Here is a 26,309-nt window from a genome sequence, read left to right on the forward strand (position 1 = left end):
AATCACATGGGTATGGGCACTCCCCTTGGCAACTGCCAAGCTTGGGGGAGGTGCCCCGGTATCGTATCACCATCACAACTCCTATCTTTATCGTTTTTCTTAGTTCGATCTTATTAGTAGTATCTTGATCTAGTAGAATAAAGTTTATGGCATGATCTATTTTGAGTTTGCTTTATGATCTCTTTTTGTAATTGAGTCCGTGAGCTATATATAATAAAGATTAGTGTTGAGTCAAGGGCTTGATTATTTTGCCATGATCTTGGGTGAATAAAAGAAAAGAGAAAAGAACAAAAAAACAAAAAGTCCATATTGATCTTATTGAGAGTAATGACTTCACATAGAAAGAGTATGATGATTAAAAGTTGTTGGGAGTTGGCGGACATAGCTTTGGTCATCGTTGCAATTAATAGGAAGTAATAAGGAAAGAGAGGTTTCACATATAGATATATTATCATTGACATCTTTTATGATTGGGAGCACTCATTAAAATATGACATGCTAAAGAGTTGATGTTGGACAAGGAAGGCAATGTAATGAGTTATGTCTTTCTTATATCTGAGATAAAGTATGTTGTCATGGATCCTCTAACTTGTTGAGCTTGCCTTTCCCCCTCATGCTAGCCAAATTCTCAGCACCAAGTAGAAATACTACTTGTGCTTCCAAATACCCTTAAACCAGTTTTGCCATGAGAGTCCACCATATCTACCTATGGATTGAGTAAGATCCTTCAAGTAAGTTGTCATCGGTGCAAAGCAATAAAAATTGCTCTAAATATGTATGATTGATTGGTGTGGGAGAAATAAGCTTTATATGATCTTGTGGTGTGGAAGTAATAAAAGCGACGGACTGCATAATAAAGGTTCATATCACAAGGGGCAATATAAAGTGACGTTCTTTCGCATTGAGATTTTATGTATATATATATATATATATATATATATATATATATATATATATATATATAATTGGATGTAGGGGAGCATGAACCATTATTGTTGACATTACCCTTGAGGTAAAAGGTTGTGGGGCAAAACTATAAGCACCTATCTTTCTCTATGTCCGATTAAAACTCCGTAACCACAAGTATTGCGTGAGTGTTAGCAATTATGGAGGACTAAATGATAGTTGAGTATGTGGACTTTCTTTTTAGCTCTGACATAGACTCTCTCCGATGTTATGATAAATTGCAATTGCTGCAATGACTGAGATTATAGTTTGTCGGAGCCCAATAAGGTTTATGATTTATACTTTTGCATTGTGAATAGATCATCACTTGAACATAAGTAATCATATGACAAAATCTATATATGTTGCTATTATGAGAATAATCATGATGCCTTCATGTCCGTATTTTATTTTTATCGACGCCTCTACCTCTAAACATGAGGACATATTTATTGTTATCGGCTTTTCGCTTGAGGACAAGCGAGGTATAAGCTTGGGGGAGTTGATACGTCCATTTCGCATCATGCTTTTATATCGATATTTCTTGCATTATGGACTGTTACTTCACTTTATGTCACAATACTTATGGCTATTCTCTCTTATTTTACAAGGTTTACATAAGGAGGGAGAATGCCGGCAGCTGGAATTCTGGGCTGGAAAAGGAGCAAATATTAGAGACCTATTCTGCGCAACTCCAAAAGTCCTGAAACTCCACGGAACATCTTAAAATAAATAAAGAAAAATCCTCGCTAAAGATGAAGGCCAGGGGGCCCACACCCTGCTCACGAGGGTGCCCCCCCCTAGGGCGCCCCCTACCTCGTGGGCCCCCTGGTGGGTCTCTAATGTCCATCTTCTCCTATATGAAGTCTTTCTGTAAGAAAAAAATAACGGGGAACTTTTCGGGACGAGACTCCGCCGCCACGAGGCGGAACCTTGGCGGAACCAATCTAGAGCTCCGGCAGAGCTGTTTTGCCGGGGATACTTCCCTCCGGGAGGGGGAAATCATCACCATCGTCATCACCAATGCTCCTCTCATCGGGAGAGGACAATCTCCATCAACATCTTCACCAGTACCATCTCATCTCCAAACCCTAGTTCATATCTTGTATCCAATTCTTGTCTCAAAGTCCGGGATTGGTGCTAGTAGGTTGCTAGCAGTGTTGATTACTCCTTGTAGTTGATGCTAATTGGTTTATTTGGTGGAAGATCATATGTTCAGATCCTATATGCATATTATTACCCCTCTGATTATGAACATGAATATGCTTTGTGAGTAATTACATTTGTTCCTGAGGACAAGGGAGAAGTCTTGCTATTAGTAGTCATGTGAATTTGGTATTCGTTTGATATTTTGATAAGATGTATGTTGTCTAGCCTCTAGTGGTGTTATGTGAACGTCGACTACATAACACTTCACCATTATTTGGGCCTAGAGGAAGGCATTGGGAAGTAATAAGTAGATGATGGGTTACTAGAGTGACAGAAGCTTAAACCACTAGAGGCTAGACAACATACACTTCATAACACTTCACCATTATTTGGGCCTAGAGGAAGGCATTGGGAAGTAATAAGTAGATGATGGGTTACTAGAGTGACAGAAGCTTAAACCCTAGTTTATGCGTTGCTTCGTAAGGGGCTGATTTGGATCCATATGTTTCATGCTATGATTAGGTTTACCTTAATACTTTTGTTGTAGTTGCGAATGCTTGCAATAGAGGTTAATCATAAGTGGGATTCTTGTTCAAGTAAGAACATCACCCAAGCACCGTCCCACCCACATATCAAATTATCAAAGTATCGAACGTGAATCATATGAACGTGATGAAAACTAGCTTGACAATATTCCCATGTGTCCTCGGGAGCGCTTTTCCTATTATAAGAGTTTGTTCCGGCTTGTCCTTTGCTACAAAAAGGATTGGGCCACCTTGCTGCACTTTATTTACTTTTGTTACTTGTTGCTCGTTACAATTTATCTTATCACAAAACTATCTGTTACCACTTATTTCAGTACTTGCAGAGAATACCTTGCTGAAAACCGCTTATCATTTCCTTCTGCTCCTCGTTGGGTTCAACACTCTTACTTATCGAAAGGACTACGATAGATCCCCTATACTTGTGGGTCATCACTTGTGCATCCAGTTCCATAAACCCCAGAGCTATTCCATATGAGTCCACCATACCTACCTATATACGGTATCTACCTGCCGTTCCAAGTAAATTTGTATGTGCCAAACTCTAAACCTTCAAATAAACATTCTGTTTTGTATGCTCAAATAGCTCATGTATCAAGTAGGGTTGTCCGTATCTTCCATGTTAGGCGGGTTATTCTCAAGAGGAGTGGACTCCGCTCCTCACTCACGAGAAAATGGCTGGTCACCGGGATGCCCAGTCCCATGCTTTATGCAAATCAAATCAAAATCATTGCTAACAAAACTCCCCCGGGACTGTTGTTAGTTGGAGGCACTCGTTGTTTCGAGCAAGCCATGGATTGATGCTTGTTGGTAGAGGGGGAGTATAAACTTTACCATTCTGTTTGGGAACTGCCTATAATGTGTGTAGCATGGAAGATATCGCCATCTCTTGGTTGTTATGTTGACAATGAAAGTATGCCGCTCAAAATATTATTTATCTCTGCTTTAAAACCGAGCTCTGGCACCTCTACAAATCCCTGCTTCCCTCTGCGAAGGGCCTATCTTTTTACTTCTATGTTGAGTCATCATCCTCTTATTAAAAAGCACTAGTTGGAGAGCACCGCTATCATTTTCATTCATTAATGTTAGTTTACATTGAGTATGACTTGACTGGATATCTTTTACCATGAATTACAATGTCTAGTCAGTCCTTGATCTTTAAAGGTGCTCTGCATTTATGTTTTGCGGTCTCAGAAAGGGCTAGCAAGATACCATCTTTTTATATCATATTATGATTGTTTTGAGAAAGTGTTGTCATCCGAGATTTATTCTTATTGCTCGCTAGTTGATTATGCCATTGATATGAGTAAACATGAGACCTAATAGTTATTGTGAATATGGTTAGTTCATAATCTTTGCTGAAAACTTGCATGCTGGCTTTAGATATTTACAACAACAAGAGCAAACAGAGTTTGTAAAAGTTTTTCTTTATCACTTTCAGTTTATCAACTGAATTGCTTGAGGACAAGCAAAGGTTTAAGCTTGGGGGAGTGAATACGTCTCCGTCGTATCTACTTTTCCAAACACTTTTGCCCTTGTTTTGGACTCTAACTTGCATGATTTGAATGGAACTAACCCGGGCTGACGTTGGTTTCAACAGAATTGCCATGGTGTTATTTAGGTGCAAAAAAAACTTCTCGGAATGACCTGAAACTCCATGGAGATTATTTTTGGAAATAATAAAAAAAATACTGGCAAAGAATCAAGGCCAGGGGGCCCACACCCTAGCCACGAGGGTGGGGGCGGTCCCCCTGGAGCTCCACCGACCTCAACTCCAACTCCATATATTCGTGTTCGGGGAGAAAAAAAATCAGGGAGAAAGATTCATCGCGTTTTACGATACTGAGCCGCCGCCAAGCCCTAAACTCTCTCGGGAGGGCTGATCTGGAGTCCGTTCGGGGCTTCGGAGAGGGGAATCCATCGCCGTCGTCATCATCAACCATCCTCCATCACCAATTTCATGATGCTCGCCGCCGTGCGTGAGTAATTCCATCGTAGGCTTGCTGGACGGTGATGGGTTGGATGAGATTTATCATGTAATTGAGTTAGTTTTGTTAGGGTTTGATCCCTAGTATCCACTATGTTCTGAGATTGATGTTGCTATGACTTTGCTATGCTTAATGCTTGTCACTAGGGCCTAAGTGCCATGATTTCAGATCTGAACCTATTATGTTTTCATCAATATATGATTGTTCTTGATCCTATCTTGCAAGTCTATAGTATGTGTTATGATGCGGCAACCCCGAAGTGACAATAATCGGGACCACTCCCGGTGATGACCATAGTTTGAGGAGTTCATGTATTCACCATGTGTTAATGCTTTGGTCTGGTACTCTATTAAAAGGAGGCCTTAATATCCCCTAGTTTCCGCTAGGACCCCGCTGCCATGGGAGGGTAGGACAAAAGATGTCATGCAAGTTCTTTTCCATAAGCACGTATGACTATATTCGGACTACATGCCTACATTACATTGATGAATTGGAGCTAGTTCTGTGTCACCCTATGTTATGATTGTTACATGATGAACTGCATCCGGCATAATTCTCTATCACCGATCCATTGCCTACGAGCTTTCCATATGTTGTTCTTCGCTTATTTACTTTTCCGTTGCTACTGTTACAATCACTATAAAACACCAAAAATATTACTTTTGCTACCGTTACCTTTTGCCACCGTTACCACTACTATCATATTACTTTGCTACTAAATACTTTGCTGCAGATATTAAGTTTCCAGATGTGGTTGAATTGACAACTCAGCTGCTAATACTTGAGAATATTCTTTGGTCCCCTTGTGTCGAATCAATAAATTTGGGTTGAATACTCTACCCCCAAAACTGTTGTGATCCCCTATACTTGTGGGTTATCATGGTGGAGGACGATGAACTTCCGGCAGAAGTGACCCGTTGGATGGCTCTGGCTAGGGTTCACACGGAGAAGTCATATAGCCAATATTGGTTCAACTGGAACATGCGGGTTGCATGGGATCTGGCAAAGGAAGTGAAAATCAGACCATTGGAGGAGAATCTGTATACGTTGCAGTTTGCGTGCCTTGGCGATTGGGAACATGTCATGGAGGAGGGCCCGTGGACTTTCAAAGGCAAAGCGGTGATCTTGGCACCCTATGATGGTTTCACTAAACCCTCGATGATAGATCTCACCAAACTAGACATATGGATGCAAATTCATGATCTCCCAGATGGTTTCTTCCCTAAGATTAAAGCGCTTTCGGCGATGGTTGGGGAGTTCATGTACGCTGAGCCGAAGTCCCAAGATTTTGAGGGGAACTTTGCCTGGGTGAGGGTGAAGGTTGATGTCACAAAACCACTAAAGAATGCAGTTTCTCTAGTTATCAATAGGAAGGATGTGATGCAACGGGTGATCTTTTAGGTAAAATTCGAGAGGCTCCCTGATTGGTGTGCAGTATGTGGCTACTTGGGGCATTTGTTTAAGGAATGTGGCGATGGTGTGTGGGCACCAAAAGCCCTAGTTTTTAAGGGCCTGAAAGCAAGCTTATTTAGGGGCCCGGACAGTGGCCCTGGCGAAGGAAGAGGTAACAATAACAGAGGTGGAAGAGGTCGAGGGCGATCAGGCGGTGGCCGGGGTCGTGGTGCTGCATATGATAACCACTCGGAGGAGTTCATGGAGTCAGATGAACGCCAAGACGATATCACTATGGAGGATGCTGATCCGAGAAGGAAGAGGGAGATGGGCGGCGCTTTTCAAGGGAGTAAAGCCTTCGGCCCCCAGCCATCAAGCCAGGGAACTAAAACCCCTCTCTTGCCACCAGTAAAAGCTCCAGAGAGCCCATCTTCGAAGCAAGAACCGGAGAGAAACAAGCCAAGTTCAAGTGATCCTACCAACACAAAGAGCATAGCTCCAAACAAACCTTCTGATGCACGTTTGGCGGGCCTCCCTGGGGGGTCGCGCCTAGCGCAATGAGTTGCCTGGTGTGGAACTATCATGAGGCTGGCAAACCCGCGACAGTTCAAGAGCTTCGAATTCTCTCGAGGCAACATGCCCCCTCTATTGTATGCATCTTAGAAACCCAAATAGAGGGCTCACGTGTTGAGAGTATGGTAGGATCATTAGGCTTTGAAAAGAGTTTTGCTGTAAGCAGTAGAGGTCGAAGTGGTGGTCTTGGTATTTTCTGGAATGAAGCAATAAAGTTGGAAATTCTTGGTTATTCAGAGTATCATATAGATGTACTTGTGAAAGAAGTAGTCCCTGTGCAAACTAGGATCACTTTTGTCTATGGAGAAGCACAAACGCAAGAAAGATATAAAACCTGGCATATGTTGCGCGGCATTGCTAATACCAGCAATCATCCCTGGGTTGCAATAGGTGACTTTAATGAAGTGCTACATGGCCACGAGCACGATGGAGTGTGCGCGACAAGCCAAGCACAGATGGATCTGTTCCGCGACGCATTGGATACTTGCAGCCTTACTGATATTGGATACAAGGGGCAGAGCTAGACGTTTGAGAAAAAAGTCACTGGAGGATCATTCACAAGAGTGAGATTGGATAGAGCAGTCACAACGCCGGACAGGTTAATGGCATTCCCGACAGCAGAAGTGAAGCATCTTGCGGCGGCTAGTTTGGATCACGTAGCCATGTTACTTACGCTGCAAGAAATGCATGCATGCAGGCGGGGCCCAAAATCATTTAAATATGAGGTGTGTTGGGAGCGGGACTACTCACTGGGATCGGTAGTGGCCAACTAGTGGGTAGCGGCGCCAAGCGAATCTGTGGAGCAGGTAAAGACAAAGCTACAGGGCCTGTCGGGAGAACTATCAACCTGGGATCACGTGCACTTTGGAAGCGCGCGGCAGGAAATCAGTGCATTAAAAACAAAATTGCAGATTTGTCGCGCAATACCAGGACGGTCAAGGCCGACCAGAGAGAAGACGAAAATCACAGACCGGCTTGTCGAACTGTTCCACCGAGAGGAGATACTCTGGCGTCAGCGAGCCCGTATTGACTGGTTGATCCACGGTGATAAAAACACATACTTTTTTCACCTGCGTGCGAGTAGACGAAGAAGGAAAAATCAAATAAAAGAACTAATGCGCCTAGATGGTTCGATGATAGATAACATGATGGACATGGAGAATATGGCGACGTTGTTTGACAAAACCCTTTACACGTCAGAAGGGGTAGCTAATATGGAGCCTGTCTTGGACACTATTCCACGCAAAGTCATGGATATAATGAATGACGCCTTGAATGCCCCATACAGAGAAGAGGAGGTGAAAATAGCTCTTTTTCAAATGTTCCCGACGAAAGCCCCAGGCCCGGATGGATACCTAGCTCATTTCTTTCAGCATCATTGGGAAGTTTGTGGGAATGATGTGACAAAGGCAGTGTTAAGAATAGTGGAGGGTACAGAATCAGCAACATGCATTAATGAAACAATTCTGGTGTTAATACCAAAGATAAAAAATCCCACTTTATTAGCTCAGTTCAGACCGATTAGCCTTTGCAACGTGCTCTACAAAATTGCCTCAAAAATGATCGCTAACCGTCTGAAAGTGATTTTGCCTGAGATAATTTCTGAAGAGCAGTCAGCTTTTGTTCCTGGACGGTCGATAACTGATAGCATTATCACAGCTTATAAGTGCCTACATTTCATGAAGAGGAACAAAGCAAAGAAGCACCAATCTTTTGCACTAAAGCTCGATATGATGAAAGCATATGACAGGGTCGAGTGGCCCTATCTGAGGGCAGTGATGATGAAAATGGGCTTCACAGAACGGTGGGTAAATATAGTTATGAACTTAGTAACTTCTGTTAAGTTCTCAGTGCTATTCAATGGGAACAAGTTGGAGGAGTTTGAACCATCAAGAGGAATCAGACAAGGGGACCCAATTAGCCCATATTTGTTTTTGCTAGCAATAGAGGACCTGTCGTGCCTGTTAAAATCCAAGAGTGAGTCATCCAATCTGAGTGGTTTACAAGTGGCACCTACGGCACCCCAGGTAAGTCACTTGTTATTTGCTGATGACAACCTGCTGTTTTGTAAGGCAAGTATTGCTGGTGCTGAAGAGGTGAACCTGGTACTGAACAGTTATTGTGAAGCTTCGGGCCAACGGATTAACTTTGCAAAATCATCTATCTATTTCAGTAAGGGTGTTCCTGATAGCACCCGTGAAGTGATCAAAGTTTCTCTCAATGTTCCTAACGAAACACTCAATGAGAAGTATCTGGGTATGCCATCTGACATAGGAAGTTCAAAAAACGGGGCTTTCAAATATTTGAAAGATCGTCTATGGAGCAAAGTGCAGGGTTGGCTAGAGGATACTATGTCTACAGCGGGTAAAGATGTGTTGGTAAAAGCTGTGGCACAAGCTGTACCGGTCCTCTCCATGTCTTGCTTCAAGTTACCGAGGGGATTGTGTGAACATCTTAATATGCTCATAAGAAAATTCTGGTGGGGATCGAAGGAAGGCAAGAGAAAACCTCACCGGGTCTCTTGGAAGTCTATGACAGAGCCAAAGGGTATGGGGGGACTTGGGTTCAAGGACTTCGAGCTCTTTAACCTATCTATGTTGGCGCGCCAAGCGTGGAGACTCCTTCAGAACCCTGATACTCTCGATGCACACGTCCTGAAAAGCGTCGATTACCCCGACACAGATATATTGCATGCAAACTTGGGCGGTCACCCAAGTAAGGTATGGCAGGCAATAGTCGAAGGCCGGGACGTGCTAAAGCAAGGTATTATTCGACGTATATGCAATGGTGAAACTACTGATATATGGGCAGGCACATGGATATCGAGGGATGAGATGATGCGGCCGTACGGATGTCGGGTGGCCAATCCACCAATTCGGGTGGCTGAACTGATAGACAACACAAGTGCCACATGGGATGTACAACGTGTTAACCAGGTTTTCATGGCGATGGATGCTAAGATTATCTTAAGTATACCTTTATGCACGTGCAACACTGATGATTTCTGGAGCTGGAACTTTGAAAGGAACGGTGTTTTCTCGGTCAAGTCAGCATATCGCATGCTAGTGGAAACTAGACGGCGTCGGGAGGCATGGCTGGAAGGTTCAGCAGGCTCATCAGCGACATCAACCGAAGAGGGATCATGGAAAACATTATGGAACACTAAGGTTCCGGGGAAGGTGAAAATGTTCTTGTGGCGACTATCACGACAGTCCCTCCCAACAGAAGATGTTCGAGCTCATAGACACATGTCAGACAGTTCTGCTTGCGGGATGTGTGGATCGATAGATTCATGGAGGCACTCTCTGCTAAATTGCACATCGTCAGGGGCGCTGGTTGATGATGATCTTGCCCAAACTCTGGTCGCCACCACAGAACCAAAAGCCAAGCTTTGGCTTTTTACGCTTATGGACTCCCTTTCACATGATCAATTTGTATTGCTAGCGGTCACGCTGTGGGCAATATGGACGGCTCGTCGGAAGGCAATCCACAAAGAAAATTTTTCAAAGTCCACAGACCACCACTGAATTTGTCAAGCGATTTATAGCGGAGCTCGAGATGCTGGAAAACAAGAAGGAAACCACAGTGAGAGGCAGCCTCCCTGCTCAGGTTAGGCCACGAGCTCCACCAGTGGGTTGGTTTAAAGTACACGTCGACGCCAGAGTCAGAACTGGGAGGGGTGGATCAGTTGCTGTGGTATGCAGAGATCAACAAGGCAACTATCTGGGGAGCTCAGCATTGGTCATTGCTGGAGTGGACGATCCGGCTGGAGACTATTGCATGTCGTGAAGCGCTTGCACTGGCAGAAGATCTCAACCTTAATAATCTGATCATCGCTTCCGACGCTAAGCAAGTAGTTAATGATATCTTAAAATCACACATGGGCAGAAACGCTGCAATTGTTCAAGAGATTAGAAGTAGAGCTTCTTCTTTCGTCTGTAATTTTATGTTCGAAGGTCGTGCGGCTAATAGAAACGCATATAAACTTGCCAAATATTCACTCACATTACGGCCGTGGCGACACATCTGGTTAGGCCAACCCCAGGCTCCGACTTGTATCCCACATTCGGTGGACTTTCGATGAATAAATTGGCTTTACCTCTCAAAAAAAATACTAGCCACCACCCCCAGCAGTCAGGCCGAGGGAGTAGTCGGTATACCTTTTTTATGCCGGTCATTTTGTACTTCGCAGCCATCTTTGCAAGGAGGTGGGCCCACGCATGGCCAACCCACTACCGGGCCCGAACTTGAAACCACTTCCACCGTGTGACCGGGCTCTCCGTGTGGCGGTCTGGGTTGGGACCTCCTATCTGACGCGCGTTGCGTCCAACAGACGCACGCCGCACAGGGGGTGGGGTTCCCCACTGGGCCGGCCCAAATTAGAGCAAACTACGACCGATAATTAAAAAAAACCTATAGTGTTGCGATGGATTGAACACAGGACCTTGCAACAACTTACTCCATCGCGAACCATTTCACTACCTACGACTTCATGTCTAAGATGGCATCCGAGTTTATGTGAATTAACAGCCACGATAGATTTCAACTTATTTTCAAATTTCGGCCATGATTTGTTTTGCAAAAAAATATTTTCTACAACACCTACATTTTTTGAGGAAAGAGGAACAAAATTTAATAATTTAATACTTTTAATTTACGAACAATATTTAGAAGTGTGAACACTTTAAGAAAACTAGAAAAGACTTGAAAACATGAACACGTTTTGAAAATAGTGATTTTCTTCAAATCATGAACATTTCTTTTATTTGCGAAAAAATTGAAAACATGATTTGTTTTAAATTTGTGAACAAATTTGGAAAGTTGAAACATTATTTGAAATTCCCAAACATTTTTTTAGATTTGTGAAAAAATGAAAATGCACACATTTTTAAAATTTCAGAACAAAATTTCGAATTCATGAACAAAACTAGAAAATGGGAACTTTTTTGAATTCCCATACAAAATTTCAAAACATGAACATTTTTTAAATTTACAAACAAAATTTTGAATGGGAACATTTTTTGAAATTCCCCCCAAAAATTATAATTTGTGTACAAAAATTTAAAATGCGAATATTTATAAATTTTTTGAACATTTGTTGAAAATAACTTGAAAATAATAATTAAAAGGGAAATAGAACAAAAAAGAGAAACAGAAAATGAAAAACGAAAAATAAAATAAAATAAAATGGAAAACGAAAATAATTAAAAATAAAAAGAAATAGGAAAAAGATATAGAAAAAACCGATCCAAAGAACCTTCTGGAAGGTTATTAAAACCGATAAAACCAGATACAAACCTGCTAGAAGGTTCTAAAACCGAGTGTAACAGGTCACGTACTGGGTCGGTCCAGTGCAATCGATCCTGCTCCATCCCTGTGCGTTTGCTTAACATTTTGACGCAACGAGCGCCCAGTAGGGATTTCCGGGGAGCAACTATTAACGAGCGCTCCTTCGGGAGCTTCACAACAATCAGCGTCACTTGGCACGCTTTCAGTCATTCGCCACGTGTCGCGCTTCGGACGCTTTTTCTGGATTTTGTTCTATTTATTTTTCCGCACGTGTTTTGAGCTTTTTTTAACTTTTTTTAGATTGTTTTCAACATTTTGGTTCGTGAGAAAACGTGTTTTTTTTTCTTTCGCGAGAGTCACGGTCCTCGGCCTCAGCTTGTAGTGACTATCAACGCCGATCGTGGCTTCACCAATCTCAAGACCCGTTGGCTCCGTCTTTGAGGTGCTCATAGAAGTAAAGTGTGTGTGCGTGCGTGCGGTCATAAAGGTGAGCCATCCTCATAAGGATTAGGTATACGTGTGTGCGTTTGTAGAGGGGCAGGGGTAATATACGTGTATGTAAACGGCTGTGTGTTTCTAAAAGAAAGGTACCTAGATGTTAAGGCTAAAAGTAAGAGTGATATGCATTGGAGACCCAAAAAAGGATGAGAGGAATACTAAATTTGTCCTAAAACTGAAATGGAAATACATAATTGAGTCCCAAATATACGGTAAGTGTGTCACCAGAAGTGCTATATTTCGGTTTTTCTTTTGTTTTGATCTAAGCACGTGGAGGGTTGGCCACCACCACATAGACAATATTTGGGTTTTTCTTTTGTTTGACTGGGCAATGGATTAAAATAATACTAGTACTTATATACCCACAGAAAGAATAAGAGAAATATATTCTGGACTAGGAGTTTCTATACATAAGTAAGATAAAAGTAACATCATGTGCGTCAAGTTTTTGCAGCTAATAAAATGGGGACTAGAGTCTGTACCTGGTGGAGGCAAACGCCCCATCCTCTGCAGAAGTACACAAAGAAGACAGATCTTGATAAGCTTCCTCAAGTTCGGAACATCTGCATTGTAATGGCAAAAAGGCACCGTTATAGGAAATGGAACTAACAAACATACATTTACTCGAAAAGAGGCAAAACATATCATTAGAATAGACCCAAGAATAAACTCTACTGATGCACCTATTCTACATTAAAGGATTAAGTTATTGTGCTTGGTAACTCAGCTTCTCTTGAAACTTATGATAGCCAGAGAATTTTCACAATGAGATAGCAAACCAGGATTTAAACCACCCTTCACAGAGTGCTGGGGCTTGCTCAAACTACCAGCTGCTGAATCTTTTGCATGGCACCAACAATACAGCGGGCACAGTACTAAACGAAATAATCCCAAAATAACAATGACTAGTTGATTTCATGATTCTATTATAAACGGCGTAGGAGAACAAACCTGAGCATCATCTGCACGATTACAGCGCATGCAAACCTTTGCTCGTACTCAGCATAAAATAAATGTTTAATGCTATAGAACATGGGATCAGGAAAAAACACCCAAGAAAAACACCAGGCCAAGTCAAAGTACCCGTTATTAACTTGGGATCAGGAAAATGCTCAATGCTCCCAACAATCTTCGACGGAATTGCACAAATAAAAACCAAAAGAGATAAATATAAATGTTTGGTAGAACAGGCGGGGCAGGGCATGTGAGGTGTTTATCACTAATCATGTCGGAGTACATGGTCTGCTTAACCCAGGAGAGGCGAGTTGTCCCATCAATGGTTCTGTGTCAGGAATGCCTCTCAAGAACAATGGCTTAATAGTGTCTAAATTAATGAAAGAGCCAATGGCAAGATGGAAAGCTAACAAGCCTGCTATTAAAAATGGAGCGACAGTTTAGGCTTGTGGCAGTAGGCTCAACAACAGAAGCACTATTCAGCCTAAGAAATTCAGATCGTGCAGTACTGCAGAATTGCTGCAAGTAGCATCAGAAAGAGGACCGATGCTACTTGCAGCAATTACAAACTTAATGCAGTAGTGCACTATCGGTTCTCAATGAGGTTAAAATTACCTAACAATCAGTGTTAGTGTTTGTCTTAGGGAGAATCATTTCTGCACAACTGAATGTTTGAAACAGACTGTGACCAAAGGCAGCTAAGCAAGTAATACTGAGCCAAAAATGTATGCTCTCATCTCTGGGAACTGAAGTTACAGCACCCAAGCAACATCAACAAAAATGTGCTGATCATTGGATAAATCTGATGGATACTCCTGACCAGATTGAAGCATAAGAAGAAAAAGGAGGAATTCAAGATGAGATCTAAGACAAACTCACTATTCTTCCTCCAAAAAGTCAATTCTGCATACTACCTTTTCAGCAGTCACTCTCTTAAGAACAAGATAACATGCATGAGAGTAGGAGACCCTACAAGAAGTGATGACCTCATGATGGTTGATACACTTCTACACTCAATAATCACAGATGATGGAGAAAAGCTACATGTTTATGACTACTGAAAGATTAGCAGGTGAGCTAACTTTTGGCATGTGACTCGACATCACTTATGTACAGCACAAGCAGTAAAGTAGGTCATTGGCATGTTTCTAACCAAGTAACCATACCTTTTGTTTGTAAAAGTCAAATGCCAACACAAAATGAAGATATACAGCAAACTTGGAATAACAACATATAAAGCGTTTGTCTTAGGAGTAGCATCGCAACACAGCTGAATGTCTTGAACACATAACAACCACAAGGCAACACACAATGCACAACTTTTGATATCACAATTTGGATTAAACAATACAATTAGCTTAGTTAACTTGGAAACAAGTACTGCCTATGATACATGTCTATGTGCATTATGTCTATTTTGTTCAAAACTAGAAGCTATGTGTCCACTTGTCTAGGTATAAAGACACAAATCTAAAAGAACACGTATAAGTTAACTGAATGGCGTGTTTTTTAGATAATAATTGAATTGTGTGCAGTAGAACATGAATGCTTGATGGCAAACAATCAGTGTTTGTAATGAAAACTTCACACTCCATCATTCCACGAAAACCATCGCAAGGCTGTTGAATTCACAAAAGCTGGAGCCCAGCTAATAGATCAAAAAGGCTTCCTTAAAGGTTAGTAAAGGAGCAGTCAATAAGTTAAACTACAACAAACAGGTCAAGTTCAAGTTCAACAGTTCTAAAATTGCCAATTGAATCTAGATTTTGTGGCAACCCCAAAACCAAACGGCTTCCTCAACATTCAAGCTTAAGGCATTTCAAAGGGCCAACCCCAAACTTGCCCATGCGAACACTGTTTAAACATGAAAATGCAGCCCAACCAGGGCACCCAAACTTGTGACATTCATCTAGACTGTTTGACCGCCTCAAACCCAGCCCACATATAAAAAAAAGTTGAGTTGTTAAAACATTTTCACCATGTGAGCCTAAACCACGCGCCATTCTCAAAACAAACAAAAGCCACGTCTGCCTCAACACCACCTCCCCCCCCCCCCCCCTTCTCTCTCTCTGTCTCTCTCGCGCGCCCTTTACGCTCTACCCCAAACGGCCAATCCCTAGCTCAATCCGCCCACATCCAACATTCCCAACAGCTATCCTCATTACAGTGCATGAGAGAGATAGAGCTTTTGCACCGATTACAACTTAGACCTAAGGCACCACTCAAACATCAAGTAGAGTTCGAATACCTTAACATCCACCAACACTACCGAAAGGAAAGTAATAACATCATCAACATAAAGGAAAAAAAACCTTGCAGGGGTGATGCCATCACGGAACGGGATGAGCAAGCCCAATTAACCAGCCTGGGAGATCAAGAGACTAAGGGCATCCATGGCTATAATAGAAATCATTGAGGAAAAGGCAACACCATGTCGAAAACTGCAAGTATACCAAATCATAGGGTCCAGGAGATATTGTGGAGCACACAGTGGAAATCATGAAGAGGATCACGTCGAATCCTAATTATCGCTGATTGTGACAAGTTGCTGACCTAATGACACCTGAATGAGCAACCTGGGTTGGCTCATAGCTAGTTAGCATACTACACACTTGTTCCAGTTTTAGGAAGGTTCTCGTTTGGGTTTTCTTTTGTCTATGTTTTTTCTTGATTTTATTTTCATACTTTATTCTATTGGTTTTTATTTTCGTTCTTTACTTTTAGTTTTCTTTTAACAATTGTTCGCTAAATTTAAAACATCAATATTAAAAAACACATTTTTTTCTTAAATGTTCAGGTTCTAAGAAAATCACAAATTTTAAAACTTGTACAGAATTTTACAAATTGTTTATCAAAAGTTATTTAAGCATACAATTTTTTAAAAAAATTGACTGTTGAAAAACAAATAAAAACCTTTTTAAAGGAGCTGCCTGATGACACCAACTAGGCCGGGTAGTGGGCCAGCCCTCTAAACGCGTGGTCATCTCACGCCGATGTCGGATAACTGTTGTTTTTTAATACTTTGTTATATATTTTTAACACTAAATACATATATTGTGAAAAATATTCATTTTTTAAAAGTGTTCATTACACATTATAAAATGTAAAATATGGAGCAAAAAATGCTCTCTCAAATTTTTAAAAATGTTTATTCCATTCAGAAAAATGTATGTGACATTAAAAAAATCATGGGTTTCAACAAAAATGTGCGTCATATTTTTCCAAAATGTTGTACAACATAAAAAAAATCGTGTAATTCAATAAATGTTTCGTACCATTCAAAAGAATGTATGTTACATTTTGAAAAATGTTGACATGTTTCAAACAAAATGTTTTAAAAAAATCCAATGTAAAAAATGCTGTCATATTTATGGAAAATGTTTCATATCATACAAAAGATGTTTCAACGTGTATTGTTGAAAAATATTTAACACGTATTCAGAAAATAATTTTAAAATAAGTATTTTTAAAAATGTTGATCATGTATTTGAATTCTTTTTAAACATATATAAGAAAACGTTTTGGATGTGTACAAGCTGCGGCGACTGATAGACGTCCACCAGCAGCATGTGCGTTGGCAGAAAGCTCCCCCAAATACCCAACCGGCGGTCGGATCCCCCTCTGTCCCAACCTAGTCCGACGAAGCGATCCTTGCCGGCGGCTGGATGGACAGGGTGTGGGATCCAGGGCGCAACGGGGAGGAAAACTGCTCCTCAAGGTCTGCATTCGCTCCCCGCGACATTGCTTCTCTCTCATGCTGCCTCCATCGGTGGTCCCTCCGAGCGATGTTCTTCGGCTTGCACAACGTACTCGAGGACGGGACAGCGACGAACTGCGCCGACGCAGCCTCCGTCACGGTGGTGTGGGAGGGGTTGGACGACATCTAGGGTGACGAATGCGGGCCGTCAACGAGCATGGGGAGCAAGCGTGCTCATAGGCGGGAATCGGTGGAAGGATGCGTGAGGAGGGCGAAGGGTTTGCTGGATTTGGTGCAATTTATGGTGGGGTCGGGGTGACGGACATGTCCGGTTGCGCCCGGGCCTCCCCATCCGCCTATCATTTGAACTGGACATGAGGTGTGGCGGTCAGTCCGGACGTTTGATGCGCCGGTCTGGGTCGGAGTCTTTTTTTAGGGGTCGGATTCTTGACCGATTAGTGATCGGACGTCCACCCGGACGTCTGAGAGAGATTTGAGGCGCCTGGTTGTAGATTCTCTAACTATCCAACGAGTTGGTTCACAACTCAACCATATAATAATGCATAAAAATAGGGCAGTGATCTGCGCCGGTTTGCCGGCCCAACAGTTGGGCCGGTCGAGCCCAGGCCGTCCGATGCACTGCCTCCCAACCGTCAGATCGAGCCCTTCCGCATCGTCGTCTACCTTCCGCGCCAGATCGAGCCACGACAAGCGCCACGGGCCACCCCACACCAAGCCATGGGCGTCTACCTCGTCGTCATCCCCGTCGCCGTTCGCCGCTCGCCGTTGCGGTCGCCGCTCGCCCGCGCCGTCGCCGTCGCCGTCGCCGCTCGCCGGTTGGAGCACAGGTGCCCTATGGCCCGCCCCCTCTTATGCAGCAAAAAAATGGACCCAGCAACAAAAATTGACCCTGCCGGTCCCCCGAGTTCGTCGCCATTGCAGCTCCGCCGGGAATCCACTGCAGTAGTTAGTTGCATAAAAAATGGTGAGTAGCCGATTCAAGCTTTTTGGCGCGGTCTCTGGTTGAAGCTTTCAGAAATAGGTGTAGCGACCAGACCTCAAATAGTCTGATCTCTGTGCTCCGGTGTCATCCCTGGATCAGTAATGCTGACACCACACAGTACTCGGAGGATTTATAGCAGAGTAGCAATCACACACTTATTACATCGAGTGTCTCATAAGAGAACTTCTTACAATAAATATGGCTTAAGGCCATCTAATAACGATAACAGCGGAAGGCTTGGAAGATAAGTGAGTCCATCAACTCCAACGGCATCACTGAGTATAGAACCACGACCTAAAACTCCTTAATCATCGTCTGAAAAGTCTGCAACATTAACGTTGCAGCCCGAAACGGGTCAGCACATGGAATATGCTGGCAAGGTAACACATAGAGAGTAATGGAATGAAACAGCTATACTATATGCATATTTGGCTGGTGGAAAGCTCTATGGTTACAGTTTTGCGTAAAGCCAATTTTTCCCTACTTCAAAGGAATAAATTTATTTAACTATCATGGTGGTTGTTAAACATTGAGAATGGTTGACAACATTCTCAATCCCAATTAAACATCATCATTAAACATAACCCAACAAAATTAATTTAGAGTAACATATTGAGATTCACATGATAATCCAGGTAGTAGATACTCAAGATGTCCATAACCGGGGACACGGTTAATCATGATTAGTTTATTACACTCTGCAGAGGTTTGCGCACTTTTCCCCACAAGACTCGATCGCCTCCGTTTTGTTTCTCGCACTACATGGTGTTTGAGAAGACGGATGACCGAGACATAGTCTTTCAGAAGCGCTAGCACCTTACGATCGGGTAGACCGTACCACCTACATCCCCTACATCCGCTAGTCTACCACTGTAAGAGTTCGCACGACTTAGTCAACTATGCTAGAGCCCATAATAGCTTGTGGCTGCACACGGAAGTTTCTAGTATGAATAGTCTCATGATCCCTTTGAGCCTGGGTGGCGGTCCAAAAGAAAACAGGCAAGTCCTGGAATACCCAGGTGCCTCAATCCACCAAGATGTGTGTTTAAGTTGCCAGCTTAGACAAACCATTAATTAACAAAACTCACATCTGTCATAGATATCACTCACCCAATCCACGTCTACTAGCATAGCACGGCATAATAAGCAAACGTAGAAGTAACTCCCAAAGGTTTGATAATAAACAGGTAATAGGTACTACCTCAATTACTTCCCATCCCATAATTTAATTAGATCCTAATCATGCAATGTGTGAGGATTGATCTAATGTAATAAAACTGGGTAGTAGGAAAAATATGATCAAAGTGTTACTCGACTTGCTGATGATCTGGGAAACCTAGAGATTCGAAGTAACAAGCGGCGCACTCCGGGTATTCTATCGCAGACAAACAAACAAGCATACAATAAATACTCATCTAATGCATGGGTAAAACTCAAATAAGAGATCTAACCAGAAGGTTCAACTTAAGAACTCCGGTTGGCAAAAAGAATCAAATCGAACGAAGCAACGAAAGTCAAACGGCGAAAGAAAACAACTTCGTTCTACTAATCTGAATCTAGGGCAAATTTTAGAGTAGAAAAATCTTGTTTAAGTTGGTTAAACGGATAGAGGGTTTCGAGACGAAACTCCAGGCGCTTGAATCGCCTGATTCCGATAAACGAGCGAAAAATTATACTAAAACGAAAATCGGATTAGGAATCGCGATCAGAAAAATCGCGGATTCAATCCGAGAAAAAAAAGAACGACGAACGTTCGCTAGAACGAACGAAAGGACGAACGCTCACTATTTAAATAAACCGGAAAAACCGATCTATTAAAAAAACCGAAACTAGAAAAAAAAACCGATGAAAAAATCGAACGATTTTTCGAAAAAATAAAAAAATCCGGCGCGGGTTTCGAGGCGGCGGCAGACCTCGGGCGGCGGGTCGGCGGCGGCGGCATCGACGGCGGCGACGGGGCGGCGGCGGCGGCGGGAGCTAGCGGCTAGGGCTGGGGCGGCTTAGGGTTTGCCCCGGGTGGGCTGCCCCGGCTTATAAAGCCTGTCGGGCCAGAGTCCCAGGCGGACACGGCCCGGTTAGGTCGGTGCGTGTTTTTTTTAAATAATTACGCACAGAAGAAAAATAAAAAGAAATACTAAACGGACACCAGAAATTCCGAAATAAGTTTTCACGGGCTTCTAAAATCAAGCCGCACAAGGTGAACATTTATTTGGGACCTATATGCAATTTTGAAAAACGCACATTTTTCCTAAATTCAAATAAAACACCGAAAAACTCTGAAATAAAATCTTATTTGATTTTATTATTTGATCCTCAATATTTCTTCATTTTGGGAAAGTCATTTTATTCCCTCTCTCATATTTTTGTAATAGAAATAATTGATGATAAAATAAATAAAATCAAATGATCCTATTCTCAAAATTTGAGAAAACTCAAATATGAAAATAACGAAATCCTCAACTCTCTCCGTGGGTCATTGAGTTGCTTAGGATTTCTAGGATCAACCAAAATGCAAAATAAAATATGCTATGCAATGATGATCTAATATATAACATTCCAAATTGAAAATTTGGGATGTTACAAACCTACCCCCCTTAAGATGAATCTCGCCCTCGAGATTCGGGTTGGCTAGAAAATAGGTGAGGGTGGTCCTTGAGCAAATCTTCCTCTCGTTCCCTGGTGGCTTCATCCTCTATGTGGTGGCTCCATTGAACTTTGCAAAACTTGATAACCTTGATGTGAGTAACTCGGCTGGCAAACTCGAGAATCTTAATTGGTTTCTCCTCGTAGGTCAAATCGTTATCCAACTGAATAGTTTCCAAAGGCATTGTGTCTCTCAACGGTATGTCAGCCATCTCCGCATGACACTTCTTCAACTGAGAAACGTGGAACACATCATGAACTCCTGACAATCCTTCAGGCAATTCGAACTTGTAGGTCACTTCTCCCATACGCTCCAAAACTTGATATGGTCCTACAAATCGTGGCGCTAACTTCCCTTTAACTCCAAAACGCTTTGTTTCCCAAAGTGGAGATACTCGAAGATAAGCTCTATCTCCGACTTCGTAAACTGTCTCCTTGCGTTTAGAATCTGCATAACTTTTCTGCCTGGACTGGGCTATCTTGAGCCTATCGCGAATCAATTTCACCTTCCGTTCAGACTCCTTAATCAAGTCAGGTCCAAACAACTGGCGGTCTCTAACTTCGTCCCACGACACGGTGTCCTGCACCTCCTTCCGTACAAAGCTTCGAAAGGGGCCATCTTCAAACTGGCTTGGTAACTATTGTTGTAAGAGAACTTTGCATATGGCAAATTATCGTCCCAACTAGATCCGTAATCTAGCGCACAAGCTCTCAGCATATCCTCCAAAATCTGATTAACTCTCTCGGTCTGTCCATCTATCTGTGGATGAAAAGCTGTACTGAATTCTAGCCTGGTACCCAAAGTTTCGTGCAACTGCTTCCAGAACTTTGAGGTAAACTGGGTTCCTCTATCTGATACGATACTACTCGGAACTCCATGCAAACATACGATCCTGGTCATGTATATATTTGCCAACTTAGCACTGGTGTAAGTGGTCTTTACCGGGTTGAAATGAGCTACTTTCGTCAATCGATCAACTACAACCCAAATTGAGTCATAGCATGAACGAGTCCTGGGTAATCCTGTGATAAAATTCATGCCTAGCTTATCCCACTTCGATTCGGGTATCGGCAATGGTTGTAACAATCCTGCTGGCTTCTGATGCTCTGCCTTTACTCTTTGGCATACATCACAAACTGCTACGTACTCCGCAATATCCTTCTTCATTCCGGTCCACCAGAAAATATCTTTCAAATCCAAATACATCTTGGTATTTCCTGGGTGAATCGAATATGGTGAATCATGTGCCTCTTGCAATATCAACTTCCTGATCTCCGGGTCATTGGGCACGTAAACGCGGTCTTCAAACCATAGGGTATCGTGCTCATCCTCACGAAATCCCTTAGCTTTTCCTTTGCTAAGTTTCTCCTTTATAGCGGCAATCTCTTTGTCGGTCTTCTGAGCTTCCCTGTTTCTATCCATCAAGGTTGACTGAATCTCCAATGCTGCTACATAGCCTCTCGGAACTATTTCCAAACATAGTTCACGAAGATTTACTGCTAACTCACTTGGTATTTCTCCTGTAATTAATGTATTGACATGGCTCTTACGGCTTAATGCGTCAGCTACTACATTAGCTTTTCCGGGGTGATAATGCAATCTCATATCATAATCCTTGATGAGCTCCAACCATCTCCTTTGTCTGAGATTCAACTCCTTCTGTGTGAAAATGTACTTCAAACTCTTATGATCCGTGTACACCTCATAATGATTTCCAATGAGGAAATGCCTCCATGTTTTCAAAGCATGCACTACGGCTGCTAATTCCAAATCATGCATGGCATAATTCAACTCATGAGGTTTCAGTTGTCTTGAGGCATATGAAACAACTCTCCCTTCCTGCATAAGCACTGCTCCAAGTCCTCGACGTGAAGCGTCGCAATACACCTCATAATCTTTGGTCTGGTCTGGCAAAATCAACACTGGTGAGGTAACCAAACGTTTCTTCAATTCCTGAAAAATAGCCTCACATTCCTCCATCCATATGAACTTGGTATATTTCTTCAACAACTCAGTCATAGGCTTCGCAATCTTTGAGAAATTCTCAATAAATCTCCAGTAGTATCCTGCGAGTCCAAGAAAACTCCAGATCTCTCCAACTGTTGTTGGGGCTTCCCACTTGGTCACGGTATCAACTTTAGTGGGATCAACTGCTATACCTTCTCCAGATATAACGTGTCCGAGGAATCCTACTTCCTTCAACCAAAACTCACATTTGCTGAACTTGGCATATAATTGATGTTCTCTGAGCTTTCCAAGTACTAAACGCAAATGCTCCTTATGCTCCTCTTCATTCTTCGAATAAACCAAGATATCATCAATGAACACTACGACGAACTTATCCAAAAATTCCATAACTACTTTGTTCATCATGTTCATAAAATATGCGGGTGCATTAGTCAGACCAAATGACATAACGGTATACTCGTACAGCCCATACCTGGTGGTAAAAGCTGTCTTAGGAATATCCTGTTCTCTAATCTTCAACTGGTGGTATCCTGATCGAGATCGATCTTGGAAAATACCTTAGCTCCTTGCAATCGATCAAACAGATCATTAATCATTGGTAGTGGATACTTGTTCTTGATTGTTACTTCATTCAATCCTCGATAATCAACAACCATCCTTAACGATCCATCCTTCTTCTCCACTAGAAGTACTGGCGATCCCCAAGGCGAAGAACTTGGGCGGATATATCCCTTATCCAGTAACTCCTTAATCTGCTTCTTAATTTCCACCAAATCCTTTACTGGCATCCTATATGGTCTCTTTGATATTGGCCCTGTGCCTGGCAATAGCTCAATCAAAAACTCAATATCTCTATCGGGTGGCATGCCTGGCAATTCCTCTGGAAATACTTCAGGGAAATCCTTTACCACTGGTACTTCCTCCTGCACAACTCCTGTTAGGCAATTTACTTGAGTTCTCTTTGGCACATGCCGGGATACATACTTGATCCTTCTCCCTTCTGGGGTGGTAAGCAAAATTGACTTACTAGCACATTCAATATTCTCTTCATACTTTGATAACCAATCCATGAATAATATCACATCCAATCCTTGGGATTCCAATACTATTAGGCTTGAGGGAAAAACATAGTTACCAATCCTTAATGGTAACCGATCACACCATAGACTAGCCATATATTCTGCTCCAGGTGAGGTTACTAACATGGGTGACCTAAGGGCTTGGGTTGATAGGTTATACTTATCCACAAATCCCCTTGAGATGTATGAATGCGATGCACCAGTATCAAAAAGAACTAGTGCAGTAAATGACTTAACCAGAAACTTACCCATTACTGCATCAGGCTGAGCTTCAACCTCCTCCACGCTAACGTGGTTCACCTGTCCCTTGTTGAAAGGGTTCGGCTTCTTCCCAGAACTTCCATTGCCATTTTGGCCTTCAGGACATTCATTGGCGTAGTGTCCGGTCTTCTGACACTTAAAGCAAGTGACTTGGCTCAGGTCCTTCTTGGCTGGGGTTGATGGGTTGGTGCGATTCTGGTCGTTGCTTCCTTCATTGACATTACCATTCTTGGTGCCATTGTGATTGTGCGAGCTACCTCCTCCATGGGTATGCTAAAAATGTCCTCCCGGTCTAGGGGTAAAACGTGGCTTCTGCTGAGCTCCTGAATTGTACTTCCCTTGTCCATACTTCCTCTTGCGATTCTCAATTTGCTGCTGCTTCCCTTCAATCATAAGAGCACGATCTACCAACACCTGGTAGTTGTTGAAGGTTGCTACGATCAACTGCATGCTCAACTCATCATTCAGTCCTTCCAGAAACTTCTCCTGCTTAGCTGCATCCGTAGCGACGTCATCTGGTGCATAACGTGCTAACTTACTAAAGTCCTCCACTGTAACGCCCTCGATGCGGCTATAGCTCCCACGTGTCGAGGCACGACTTAGAGACATAACCACATTGAAAGCAATGTCGCAAGTTAGGCAATCATCACAACATCCCATGTAATATAAATAATAAGGGGAGGTACATGGTTGGCTTACACTCGCCACATCAATCAAGTACATAAATAACATTACATCATCCAAACACTCATGGCCCGACTACGGTGCCAAAATAAAAGATAACCCAACATGCGACACGGTCCCGATCACCCCCAACTGGGCACCACTACTGATCATCAGGGAAAGACACGTAGTATCATTGAGAGTCCTCGTCGAACTCCCACTTGAGCTCAAGCGCGTCACCTGGAGCGGAATTATCAGGCCCTGCATCTGGTTTGGAAGTAATCTGTGAGCCATAGGGACTCAGCAATCTCGCACCCTCGCGATCAAGACTATTTAAGCTTAATAGGAAAGCCAAGGTAAATATGTGGAGCTGCAGCAAGCGACTAGCATATATGGTGGCTAACTCGTTCGCAAAAGAGAGCGTGAAGAGGAGGCAAAGCGCGAACGAGAAACTAGAGGGCATCCTGCGGCAAGCATTACTCCAACACCGTGTCCACTTCCCGGACTCCGCCGAGAAGAGGCCGTCACGGTAACTCATACGGTTGATTCATTTTAATTAAGTTAAGGTTCAAGTTGTCTATAGCCGGACATTAACAAATTCCCATCTGCCCATAACCGCGGGCACGGCTTTCGAAAGTTCAAATCCCTGCAGGGGAGTCCCAACTTAGCCCATGACAAGCTCTCAAAGTCAACGAAGGAATAGACCTCCTCCCGAGACGTTCCGATCAGACTCGGTACCTCGGTTCTTCAAGACACTTCGACAAGTTAAAACAAATCCAGCAACACCGCCCGAATGTGCCGACAAATCCCGATAGAAGATGCACATATCTCTTTCTCAGGGCACACTCAGATTGTCCTAGGTACGGGTAGGCCAGCCCAGAGTTGCCCCTGGTGGCCACCGGCAGCTGACAGGTAGACCAACACTCAGAGGAGCACTGGCCCGGGGGGGGGGGGTTAAATAAGATGACCCTCGGGCTCCGGAAACCCAAGGGAAAAAGAGGCTAGGTGGCAAATGGTAAAACCAAGGTTGGGCATTGCTGGAAAAGCTTTAATAAAGGCGAACTATCAAGGGGTTCCCATTATAACCCAACCGCGTAAGGAACGCAAAATCCGGGAACATAACACCGATATGACGGAAACTAGGGCGGCAAGAGTGGAACAAAACACTAGGCGGGAGGCCGAGCCTTCCACCCTTTACCAAGTATATAGATGCATTAAGATAACATGGCAATATAATGATATCCCAACAAGTAAATAATGTTCCAAACAAGGAACGGTCTCCAATCTTCACCTGCAACTAGCAACGCTATAAGAGGGGCTGAGCAAAGCGGTAACATAGCCAAACAATGGTTTGCTAGGACATGGTGGGTTAGAGGTTTGACATGGCAATTTGGGAGGCTTGAAAGCAAGTGGTAGGCATCGTAGCATGGCATAGCAAAAGAGCGAGCATCTAGCAAAGCAAAGATAGTAGTGATTTCCAGGGTATGATCATCTTGCCTGCAAAGTTGTCAGAGTTAACTGGATCCTTGAAAGCAAAATCACCGGGCTCCTCGTTAGCGAACTCGTCTCTCGGCTCTACCCAAACAAGATAAACAAGCAAACGGAACACAATCAACCACGTGCAAAGCTCAAACAATATGATGCAAGGATGGTATGCTATGCGG

Source organism: Triticum aestivum, chromosome 5A (genome assembly GCF_018294505.1).
Source record: "Triticum aestivum cultivar Chinese Spring chromosome 5A, IWGSC CS RefSeq v2.1, whole genome shotgun sequence".
NCBI classification, from domain to species: Eukaryota; Viridiplantae; Streptophyta; class Magnoliopsida; order Poales; family Poaceae; genus Triticum; species Triticum aestivum.